This window comes from Anser cygnoides, chromosome 1 (assembly GCF_040182565.1).
Source record: "Anser cygnoides isolate HZ-2024a breed goose chromosome 1, Taihu_goose_T2T_genome, whole genome shotgun sequence".
Taxonomy (NCBI): Eukaryota; Metazoa; Chordata; class Aves; order Anseriformes; family Anatidae; genus Anser; species Anser cygnoides.
The window spans coordinates 191,559,312-191,571,896 of record NC_089873.1 but is presented as its reverse complement, the minus strand read 5'-3'; the positions used below and the strand labels follow the sequence as shown (position 1 = coordinate 191,571,896).

The 12,585-nt window shown below is 46.1% G+C and overlaps 1 long non-coding RNA gene across 1 annotated transcript; it reads right to left on the bottom strand.

The window, feature by feature from the left end:
• Nucleotides 1-1,612: 1,612 nt before the first annotated feature.
• On the bottom strand, nucleotides 1,613-4,059 carry LOC125183839 (uncharacterized). The gene is made up of 3 exons (XR_007166495.2): nucleotides 3,158-4,059; nucleotides 2,514-2,581; nucleotides 1,613-2,016 (listed from the first exon to the last, which is right to left on the bottom strand). It is a non-coding gene; the product is annotated as an uncharacterized lncRNA (long non-coding RNA).
• Nucleotides 4,060-12,585: the final 8,526 nt, after the last annotated feature.

The following is a 12,585-nucleotide window of genomic DNA, read 5'->3' as shown; positions in this document are numbered from 1 at the left end:
TGCTGTGCAGCTACAGGAAAATGCAAGCAGAATTTACCCTGGAGCTGCTGGAATTAATAGACCAATGACAACCATCACAGAAAATGCACCAAATGAGGTTTTGAACTGAGGAAATACAAAATGTATGGGGAAAATAACATTTTCCTGGCTTTTAATCTGTCCACTGCAAAGCAGCCCTAGAGTTGGAAATTATTGTGGTTTCTTAAAATCAGCTACCCTTTTAGGGCACTAAAATATTACTTGGACACTGAGTATTTGATGACTTGTGGAAGCCCCTGTTCAGGTATATATGCTTTGTATGTATTTACATTTAATGAGAATGAATCAATAGAGCATGAATGTCTTCTGAAATGCTCTTTGAGACTGTTGCCCTGTATCAGGAATTAGGGCAGAAGTGGTAGCAGTGTTTATATGTAAGGGAATGGGGATCGCATCCTGGGAGGAATGAATGTTTACATATAATCTTTGACAGATGGAGATATTAATGCTTTTATCTTATGGATAAAGAAGACATATTAGATGTGTTACACAATAGTAAAAGCTCTGTGATGGGGATAAGCCTCTGGTCTTTTAGGGTGGAAATCTCTTTTCTCTAGTTCAAGCGGAAAGCCTCTGGTGAAGGGCTGATGTGCAGGGGGGAGGTGACAGCAAATCTGGCAGCACTCAGTCCTGAGGAAGGACCCAGGGTGAATTACAGAAGGAACGGCAGAGAGAGCACATCATAGGATACCAACATTTTAGTGAGAGTCATTCAGACAGAAAAAACAAACAAACAAACAAAAAAAACCTGTGTGTTTAGAGACAAGAACTGGGAAGACTAATAAAACTTCATCAGTATCCCAAAATTACTGGAGATATGGAACAAAATCCTGAAACACATCCACACAAACACCCGCTGTTAAATTGATTGCTGTTCTGAACTGTGATCCTCCTTCCTCCTTCCCCACTATTCCCAACCTCCCATCTGAATGCAGCTTGCCCTGTGTTTAAATGACAATCTCTGCAGGAAATGGAATATGTGTATGTATATGTAGTGAGTTTATGGCCATGCTGTTCATTATTGTACTCAATGGCAATTTATTTGTCCACCCTGACCTCCTCTCCTGGAGTTATTGATCCTGCCAGAATGACTGACAAGAACTGGGTCTGGAGCCCTATTATAGCATGGGAGAAGTATGGCAAATTTGCAGCATTTGTAGCAAAAGGGAAGCCTTTTCCCAGGGCTTTTTAAGAGCTTCAGTTCTCCATCTGGTGACGTTTTTCCTGCCTTTGCAGCAGTCCCAGTTGAGATAAATGAAGGAAAAGCAGTCTCTGAACTGAGCTTTATCAACCTGGCTTTATTTGTGTGCTTTGAAGAGACACCAAATCAGGTCAGGATTAGTAGCAGTTGCTGGGATTTCAAAAACTGCTCTCTGTTAGCTGTGACCTACCAAGGAAAACAAATGAAATTGGCTCATGCTCTTGTTTGTGCTTATACTTCTGTATGAAAACAAGGCATTAGAGGATTGGGACTGCTTTTTCTTATAGCAGTAAAATAAAAAATATATGTCTAAAATGTCAACTTTGCCTTTCTCTACTTTTGCTGAACAACTTGCAGGAGGTCTCAGGGCATTCCCAGCTCTTAGCTACGGTAACAAAATTATCCAAGCATTAACAAAGAGTATATTTTCTTCTACATATTTTTAGACATTTCAATGAAACAGAAAAATAAAATCCCTAAAGGACATTAATAGTTTTAATGAAAAATCGTTACTCCTCTCAGCAATGTAGTTTTCATATATATCTGTATTACTACTGTTATCTGGCAAATCTTTCAGAACAGCCCCTGGAGTTACTATAAAAAGAAAGCAAGAGAATATTATTGGATAAACAGGGGAAAAACTTTCAGGCCTGCACCAAGCAGCATAAACAAGGAAAGAAAACAATGATAATTCTCTTTTCCCCTTGGCAGGACACCCTTAGATGGAGCTCTAGACATTTACCAGAGAGTAGATATGGGGGGGAATGGGTCAGCGCCTGAAAAGAGAAGAACAGAAAAAAGAGGATAACCCCCATTAATGCCTGTGTGTAGGTCTTTGTTCTCTTCCCTCGTACGTGGGGCTGACACAGACGGTCTTGTGGCTGGTTGCAGCTTTCGATGAACAGAGACGTGGCCCCGTCGCTGGAGCACTGAGGTTGCTCCGAGTGAAATTCAACAGGATGTTGATCTTGCTGACAAATGGCAAGGAAGGCTGAATATTAAATGAAACGTTCATTAAAAAAAAAACTCCCAAAGCAAACAATAAGTGCTCTATACATCTAAGCTGAACGTGATCAGAGTGTGACAGCTGAAAGGACCATTGAACAAAAGACATGCTGTAAAATGCTGTGTAGCGATTGACTAACAAAAGCTCACATGCAGGAGGCACAAAAGAAGAGAATTTGGAGGAAATCATAGATTTCAGTGTAAAATTTCTATTCATGCAGCTTAACTCTGAGAATTATGTCCCAAAACATCAAGTTAATGCACTCACCCTGGAAGATCCTTCTTCCATGGCTCCCCTCCACATCCTGTGCCAGCAGACAGAGGGCCAAATCCTGCCTGCGGGTAAAGGGCTGAGTTACATCACTGAAGTACTTGTATACTCTGTGTGCTCCTTTATAATGGAAATCAAAAGCTAATGGCCAAGCTACCATTATTTCTCCACTGGTTTTCTGTTTTTCAGGCAGGACTGCAGCCCCTAGCCCAGATGCAGCAGGCTGACCCCAGCCAGCTCACTCCAGCTCTTTCCTGCCCCAAAGGCAGGCAGCCCTGACCTGATGTGCAAAGAGAAATCACAGAAAAGTGCAGCATTGCTTGGGAGACTACAGAGATAGCAGGAAAATAAAACAAAAAGCACATATGGTCTGGAGAATAGTTGGATGACATTGAGTTAACATGAAAGAATCTGGCCCAGCATGGACGCTGGGCAAAACCTGTGCTCCTTCAGGTAGGGAGGGGAGTAGTCTGGGGTACTCTGTTTCTTTGCATTGCTTTTGACTTTGTAACCCTATTGATTTGAGCAGACTCTTCTTGGAAGCACTTAGCACTTCTGCTGACTTACGGGCAGAGGAGAGGCAAAATAGTTTTGTTTTTTTTTTTCCCCCACCCCAGACGTCTCCCCTTCCCACACTCCACCTCCAGTGAGACAGGGAGGAGCACAGCAGCCTGGCAGGGTGGTGGCAAATCATCCGTCTGCTCCTGGCCACGGACCCCACTCCTCACCAGGGACATCTGAGAGCATCGTGAGTCATTGCAGGTTGTTCCTCAACAGCAGCTGGAAGATAACGGCAGCTTCATCTATTTATTAAAAAGAAAATAAAAAGAAAAAAGAAAAAAAAAGGAGGGAAAAAAAGCTTGGAAGACTCAGTCTCTTCCTAGGTGTGTACTCAATACTGGGAAAAAGCAGTATTTCCTCTTCCTAAACCCAAAAGACACTACACGGTACTGCCACCTTCATGAAAACTGCCAGAGCTGGAATTTAAGCCAAGAAGCAGGCAACAAAGTTTCAAAATGAGCATGGTTTGACTCCATTGGTGTTTTCTTCCAAATTCAGAAATTCTTTTTCCCCATTATGAAATCCTACTAATTCCCCAACATGCCTCTTTCTGCAGCTTTTGTTCAACAAGCCATTGAACTTTTCCTATCCCCACCCTCATGATATTTCTACCCCTGCAGACATCTTGTGGAGCTGCATGGGGAATGGAGCGTGTTGGGGTGCAGGATGAGTGCACAGCAGGAGAAGGCAGCAGCATCGTGTCAGAGCATGCATCAGGGAGCCGACTTTGCAAGGCTGGGGGGCGGCAGCTTGCAGGCAGAGTTTGGTCAGTCCATGTCTGCCATCCGTCTGTCCTGCCATGCCAGCTGCCAAGGTCAGATCCTGGCATTGGGTTCAAGGTCTCGCCCAGCTCCAGGGAGGAAGGAAACACTGCCAAAACCATTCCCACTGCTCCTCCTGTGGGGCAGTTACTCAGTAGACACGTGGGTGTAGTATTGGTGTACAAAACTGGAGTTGTATAGGGGCAATCTGGTGTGAAATTCAATGGGGACATGCATTTTTTCGGGATAATAGCACCAAACTTTCTGACCAAGGGTGTGTAGATTTGGCCTTGTCCCAGATGACAGTTTCAGGGTCTCCTGCATGCTTTGGGGGGCTTTCTGTGGTGTTGAGGAGAACTGAGATCTCTGGTAGAAGTAACAGTAATGTCTCGGGAGTGTTGTTGAGCTCCAAATGGGGCTCGTATTGCAGGTGATGGATCAATAAGTGGGAAAGAAAGAATCAGAGCAGGTCCTGCTGCCTCAGACGACCTGCTTGGACAGACAGTGCTTCAGGTGCTACCTGGTAAAACCAGCCACAGAATGCTTGATTCCAGCTCCTTTCCATCAGCCGTAGCTGCAAGGGGAAATCAGGTTTATAGAGAGGCCCAGCGACAATGTATGTGGCTGAAGGGAGTTGAAAACCGTCTCCCCACCTGGCTGAGCGATGCCTTCTCCTATGGTCTTAGTGACACCAAAGACTGGTGACGGTGGCTGTCATCCAAAAGAGGGCTGTCCCTGGAGAGGCATGGCAACATTGCACATCATGTACAGTCGGCTTCGATGCAACAGAAAAGAGCTGTCAGAGAAAACTTACCGAACAGCATGCCGAGTCCTCTTTAGCCCTCTCCTGCAGAGCTCCCAGGCACTGGGGGATGTCTCAAATCACCCGCACGGCTGCAACTATTTCAACCCCAAACCTAATTTGGGGCCCAGGCTCCCCCTCACTATTTACATGCTGTGTCCACACACACATTTACCCCAAACACCTGCGGGGGACAGGAGTGAAGCGAGCCGTGGTCGGAGGCACGGGGCGGTGTGGGACGGCCAGCTGCTCCCTCACGGGTGAGCTGGCCTGTGACGGCCGCATGGGCTGACAGCAGAGCGCAGCGTGGAGATTAATTGCTTCTAATGAGCAGCACCGCAGCCCTCAAGAAAGGACTAACTGGGGACCGCCAAGGAAATGATAACGCTTTAACCCTCTGTGGTGTTGGTCCCCTTGCTGAGAGCTTTTGGGGAATCCCATCCCCATGCCTGGAAGGGAGAGAGTTTCTGCAGAGCACTGGCCTGGATTTGCACCTCCATAACGAGCCTTGGTTTGGGTTTCTGATATGTGGCAGAGCTTCATGAAGTGACTTTGTCTCTCTCCCCCTTTCTTCTTTTCCCTTTTCTCTCTTCTTCTTTTTCTCTCCCTTTCTATGCACGTCTTTCATACAAAAGAATAAATAAATAAATAAAACAGAAAGAGAAGGTCCCCAAGCCAGCACAGCTATCTGAGCTAGCCTTTCAGACACCACAGAATCAGGGAACCACGGAATGGTGGAGGTTGGGAGACACCTCGGGAGGTTGCCTGGTCCATCCCCCCTGCTCAAGCAAGACCACTACAGCAGGTTGCCCAGATGTATATGTACACAGCGAAGGAAACCCGCAGGTTCTCCATCCACCTGCAGCACCACGAGCCAGTGTCCATTCACCCTCCAAGCAGAGCCAGAGGGAGGTCCCCACGCAGGGAGGACCAGCTACCTTGGTGGCCATTCCCTCAGCTCCCAGCCCTGGAACGAGATGGAAGGAGAGAAGTAAATGAGGTTTTCACAAAAAAAAAAAAAAGTGTTTGTAGATTCAGGGGAAGAGGAAGAGCCAAAAACTTGGTGGTCTGAGTTAAACACAGGCAATGCTCTCACCTGGGAAAAGAAAACTGGGTAGAAAAAAAGTCAACAATTGAGTTGTGACAGCTTTGTGGAAAATCACCACAGCTTTTCATTGCTGTTTTCATTTCAGGACTGACCTAGTTTTTTACGTGATGAAAAAGTGGGGGTATTACAGAGCTGCGGAGAACCGAGCTGGCCCAGGCTGAGCAGAACCACAATTTGGGGGATTTTTTCTCCTTTAACTCAACCCAAAGTGAACTTGTTGGGAAGCTGTAGTTGCTGGATCTTGCTTTGTCTTTAGGGACATGGACAGAGCACTTTTTCTGCAAGCAGAGCACAGGGTGGGTGATGAGGGGAGCCCTGGGAGGCGGGTCAGTCACAACAGCTGGCTCTGGGCAGATGTCCAGCACACAGAGACTGGTGGCAACAGAGCCTACAAAGTAGGGCAGCAAGTCACTAATCACAATAATGTTGATGATGATGATGATGATCATGATGATGATGATGATGGTGATGATGATGATAATAATAATAATAATAGAGAGAGACCAATGCACTTTGCAACACGCGGAAAAAGCTGAAGGTCTGTGGTGTGATTTTTATTTGGACATGTTCACCTTTCTCTCTGATCCAAGACCCAAGGACAAGAAATGCTTTTCAAGAAACCTTGAGTTACAACCATTCCAAACTTCTTTGTCTGGTTCAACAGTTACTCCATAAATCTTTCCTAAGGATACCTATTTTGGATAATAAACTTGGGATTATTAATGTTTTTTCTGAAAACAAGAGAGGATGCTTTACTCCACCAGATTGGTTTTATACTCAGAGACCACAGGTCAGGCAGTGACAGGAACTGTAGTTTAGCTATTAACTAAGAGTTTCCACTGAACGAAGGGTTTCCCAAGTCATCTAAGCTAAAAATACTCAATTTTGGAACTTCTATTGTTAAAATAATTTAAAACATTTAAATCACAAATCATGTAAAATATATGTGTTACAGATTTTTTTAACATACATAACAATCATGTTTGTACATAGATGAGACAATATTTCAATCAATTTCAATGCTTTGGTGTCGAAGTAACTCAACTCCAAGGTGTTACATATATTTTTATAAAGTAATATAATTTTAAAATGATTCTTTACTCGAATCAAATTGTTTGTAAAAGTAATTTTCTAAAATAGTTCAACTCTTTCCTCTAGAGATAGAAGCCACATATCTGACTAGAGCAGTTTACAGGGTGATATCTTTTTGTGCAACAGACAGCTGCTCTACAGCACCCTAAGCTCATCCTTATTTTTGAAGGTGGTAATAAAAACAGAGCAGACTATTGCATGGCAAAAGTTCCCTTAAACAACATATCGTATGATAAAATCTCAGAGAAAAAACAGGAAAATCTTACATGCAAGAGCAGCTCTATAACTGAGATTTGCTTGGTTTGTTTTAGTTTTTCTCTCCAAGCATTACCGATGAAGAATGTGCTTTTAAGAAACTACAGGCTAATGCGTGGACAAGGGGAAAATGTCGTCCTACAACAAACAAGACGTCTCTCATTAGCAAACTGCCTGAGTGCTACTATAAGGCATTAGTGCAGCTGGCACAGCTCCCGAGAACAGAATTATTCATTGCCATGGTTACCCATGCTAGAAATATTATCCTCCACAATCGTTGTAAACAAAGATCCTTTCACAACGGTATAAAAATTAGAGTGCTTGAAGCAATTAAAGGAAATTATAAAATTGTACAGAAGTCGAAGTTGTGCCGTGCAAGCGCAGCAGCTTTTCTAACACCGGGGGTGTGTTTCGAAGCCCTCTGGGAAGCGCTGAGCCTCTCCTGGCCTCAGTGAGGTGCAAAGCTGGGGGCTGCCCTTGGGAAGCAGTGGCAGAGCCCTGGTCTCACTGCTGGGACTCCCGGCAGCAAACCAGCCCTGCTGTGGGTATGTGGAACTCGGCACGGGTGTGCTCCTTGAACCGTACAGGAGGGGCTGGCAACAGCTGCAGGAAGGGGGATAAGAGGTAGGAAGTTATCGCTCGTGTTGGTGGTGAATAATATCGCAGAGCTGATGTGCTTCAGGTGATGCAGAGTGATGTGCCTAGGGGAGGATGGTCCCCGGAGCCAGCAGGGGCTTGGACAGGAACAGCAGCCACAAACAGGGCTCCTCTCCCACACCCAGAGCAGCTGGAGCAGAAGATGCGCCAGCAAGTGACTTCTGTGCTGTGCAGCACAAGCAGGGCAGCCGAGGAGACAGTCGCAGCGCTGCTGTGTCCTCAGCTCAGTTCACGGTAGCCGGGGACGAGGGAAGAGCTTGTTGTTCAGGCACTGAGAGGGGACAGAGCTATGCCACGCAGGAGGACTCACTGTCTCACCAACCCTATTTGAGCATCACCACCAAATCCTGGCCATGGCTGAGGCCTCACTGCACTGGCACAGTGTGAGGCTCACGTGGGGCTGGCTCACCCCACGCAGGATCCCTTCCTGGGAGTGCCCAGCAGGAGGAAGACGGGGGAGCTGGGGTGTGGAGAAAAGTATTCATGTGCGCCATCAGCGGCATCATCTCCACCATACCTGCTGTGAGCTCTGTTATGCACCAGTCTGAGGCAGAACAAGCTGGTGCTGCTGCACAGGAAGAAATCCCTCCATCCCCCCTGCCACCCTTGCACACCTCCCAGCCCCAAGGCACCCCACATAGTGTGAGAGCTTGTGTGTCCTTCCTTTTGCTGTGGGGACAGCACTGAGCAAGGACAGCCCCTGGCCCTGGAACATGTCCCCAGTGTGGTTCTGGAAGTGCTGTGACCTCTGACACCTCTCCTAGAAAACATCTCATTCAGGCTGGAGAAGAGGAGGCTCAGGGATGAGCCAAATATCTAACGGAGGGGTGCAGAGAGGCCGGAGCCAGGCTCTGCTCAGCGGTGCCCAGTGCCAGGACAGGAGGCCATGGGCACAGCCGGGCACCCAGGAGGCTCCCTCTGAGCACCAGGCAGCGCTTCTGTGCTGGGCGGGTGACGGAGCCCTGGCACAGGCTGCCCAGAGAGGCTGTGGGGTCTCCTCCTTGGGGATCTCCAGAAGCCGCCTGGACGTGGTCCTGGGCAGCCTGCTCTGGGTGTCCCTGCTTGGGCAGGGGTGGCACCAGGGGCCTCCAGAGGGCCCTGCCAGCCTCAGCTGTTCTGTGGTTCTGTGGCTTTGTAGGAGATAATTCAGGACAGAGCATTAACACCTATGAGGACACCCAAGAGGTGAGATGAGAAGTCCTCAGGATACTGCTCTGGGACCAAAAAACAGTCACTGAAATAGAGCCCACAGCAAAACCTTGGTAAATTAACTAGCATATCTCTTGGGATATAACATCTAACAAGCACGCCTCGGCACAGGTGAGCACCAGGGAGCTGAAGCAGCAGCCTTTCCCAATGTGAAGCTGCTGATGGCAGCTGCCCAGTGGTCCAGCCATGGCAGCACCCAGCTCTTGAATGCTGACCTTTGAAACACAGAGAGAAAATAAACCCAAGAAAAAATACCCGAGCAAAAAGCACCACATGATTTGGAAACAAATGCTTTCAGCATTAGGTTTTCCAGTATGTCCGTTCCACAACACAATGCTCTTGTGCAACCCAGCCGGGCAGCCAGCTCAGGGGAGATCCCTTTTATCTCCAGACTAATATCCCTAAAAATAAAATTAACTTTCCTCTTTGTAAATGCATGAGTCCTGCATAAGTAATGAGGCAACTTCAACCAACCTCAGGGTGACATCGTGCACCTCACCAGGATGGTTTCCTTCTCTTATCTTTCTTTTTGAGGCTGCCCAATTAAAAAAGGATTACATACCACCTCAGATTTCCTCGGCGTTTCTCTCAGATCTTGCGGGGGTCTTTTTTCTTTCTCTGTTAGTAGAGCATGATTGATGCGTGGAACCTCATAGCCACAGGATATTATTGAAGCAAAGAACCTCAAAAGATTCTCTAAAAGTGAGTATTTATGCAAATGGGAATCATTTCTTCTGTAGTAATGAGAGATACAAATAACTTCTATCAAAACAGAGACAAACCACTACCTGAAGCTAATGGGGTACCTTTTCTGCCAACCAGGTGCTGCACGATTACCCACTATAGGGCCTTTATGTGTCATCATAACATATATTCTCTGCTGACAGCTGTGGTTGGCAATAGACTGCCTGATGGGGTGGGGCACCAGTTTAACGAATATATCAGTTCCTATGCTGCCCTTTTCCAGAGACGTTGAGTCACTGTCTGAGGCTCAACACCAGGTTCATCAGATCTCAAGGATATCTGCTTTCTGGCAGCGTGGTGGGAGCAATGAGCAACTGCTGCTGCCATCCTAAGTCAAAAAGTGGAAGTGAGGAAGGAAGCAAAACACCCCTGTAGGACTGGCATTTAAAACACCCCTGTATAACTGGCATTACTCCCTAGTCTGGTGTTTCTTCAGTCGGTTTCATAAAATTGTCTGTAGCAATCAGCAAAAGCTGTGCAGGACACAGGAGAAAAGCCACCTGGTCTCAGTAGCCTTTGTAGCCAGGTATAGGGACAGGTGTATTAACATCTCACATCACTTCATGGACAGTGGGGTAAAACATGCAGAATTTAGCCCCGCAACGCCTCTCCTGCAGCAGAATCATTATCATCCCCATTTAGAGGTGGAAAAAGCAAAGAGGTGCAGTTTTGCGCTGAAGGTCACAGAGAACACATGTGAAAGTGTATCATAACCTGCTGTCCCCTACCCTGCTCTCCTTCCCCAGCCATGTCAAACAGCCCCGTAACAGCACCGGGATGCCTCACGAAGCCGTGCAGAAAAGCTCTAGGGAGGAGAGAGTAAGTTCAGTGAAGAGGATCGAGACAAGGAAACAAGCAGCCTGCAAAGCTCAACAAAGTGCTCCTTGCCTCTGCTCGGCAGCTGAGGCTGTTACTGGCCCACCAGGGCATCAGCAATCCTTGCTGCATGGGGGCACGTCTCCAGTGGGAAGGTCTGGAACAGCCTGGGAGCTGCAGCTTGGTCCCTTCCACCTTGAAGAAGCACGAGGTGATGTGCTCCCGCACGTCATCCGACCGCAGAGAAACAGATGTGACAAGATAACACTGAAACAAAAGTCCCAATGGGGGAAAGAGGAATTGGGGAGCTTGTTAAGAAGCCTGTTGCCATCTGGAAGGCAGGGAAAGGCAGGCATCTGTGAAAAAGGGGCATCTCTGGGGAAAGCCTGGGCAAACGCAGCTGGCCCAGTGAGACGAAAGGATGGGGACTAGCTGGTAGGCTTGCCTGGCCCTGGAAGTCAAAGCGGAGGGTGAAGGGAGGGTTGGTTTTCATTTTCTTGAGACTTCAGAGTGTGGAGCAGAATCCAAACTAATCACCTTCTGCCAATTGTTGTCCTTGGCATGAACAGTAACTTTGTGGCCCAAAGGGTTTAACTGAAGATACAAGGGGGGAAATGAGAGCACATTGGGCTCTTGATTTGCTAATAGGAGTCTTTTGTGCCGTCTGTTGGTTCAGAGCCATCTCCTGGGTCTTAACCCTTTACTCCTTAGTTGCCATGAAAACAGGCGGTCTTCCTTGACTATGCATCTTATTTTTCAGAGGTAAGAACCGTTCTCTTTGAGCTTTCCCTAAGCTCCCATCATTGGTGTTAAATCTAGGGCATGGAGAGGGAAGAGGAGACCTATGCCATGGTAACAGATGCCTTTGAATTAATAATTGGTTTTCTAGTAACTGATAGTTTCTGTAATCCAGCCCAGTGAACACCAGCTTCACACTGGCCTTCTCTTATGGAAACGAAGTACAAAAGCCTTTTGCTTTTGGTTAGTCATGTAAATCCTCCGATGAAGCCTATTCTAACTGAAGGGTAGTAAAAGGCTGTGCTATAAATAGTGCTGAGTGTTTGCCTGAGCTCAGGCAGAAATGTAAGGTTTCATGGCTCAGATTGAGGATCCCAATTGTTTCAGAGCCAGGGGCTGACATTTGCCTTTGTGCTTGTGCTCTGATGTCTGTTTTGTTTTCCAATACAGTCATTTATTTTAAATCAGTCTGAATACATGTTACATCTTGAGAGAGAATTAAGGTTCGGCGTAGACAAGTCAACTTAACCGTGTAATCTGGTCCAAGCGTTTTTTCATAAAACTTGCAGATTTATGGGGTTTTCTTTCAGAACTTATAAGAAAAAAAACTGCAGGCAAATTCAACATCATGTAGTGATCACAGAGGTATTCTAAGCGTCTGAGAAAGCATCAATAGGCAGCACTGCAACGGGTGCAAGCACCGTTTATGCAGCTACTGCGTAGGAGCATTTCTTACTGATTTGGATGAAGCTGTTCAGATGCAGTGGCTGCATAATCAGACCCCAAATATGGCATGATAATGACTGGATATTCTTTAATTTTAAGGGTCAAAAGCCTAATTTATTGTCACAGGGAAAAAAAAAAAAGATGTTTATAAGGAGAAGAATAGCAGGAATAGCAGGATTGATTTCTTCACTGTGAGTGCTATGCTTTTGTTTGATTTGTTATCTGTCAGTAAACAAAATCTATTAGTGCAGAATGTGAAGGGTAGAAACTGAAGGACAGAGGTAGATGTAATATATTCCTATTGTAAAGATAGACAAAGACTGGTTGGATTTTGGGATGTTTTTGTTTTCTCTTAAGAAATACTCAATCCGTTTGGTTTCTGTTACTCCCTTATTTCTGATCCTCTACATCATTTTAATAGAATAGATGTTCTTCATGCCCGCTTTAGGTTTTAGCCAGTATCTTCACAGCCATAACCAGGGGCAGGTTTTTCACTACCCATGTTTACTAAGACACATTCATCCACATTTATTCAAAACTATTTTATTGCAAAATTTGGTTGTATTTTCATCTTTTCAGGTGAACAAATATAGCTAGGCA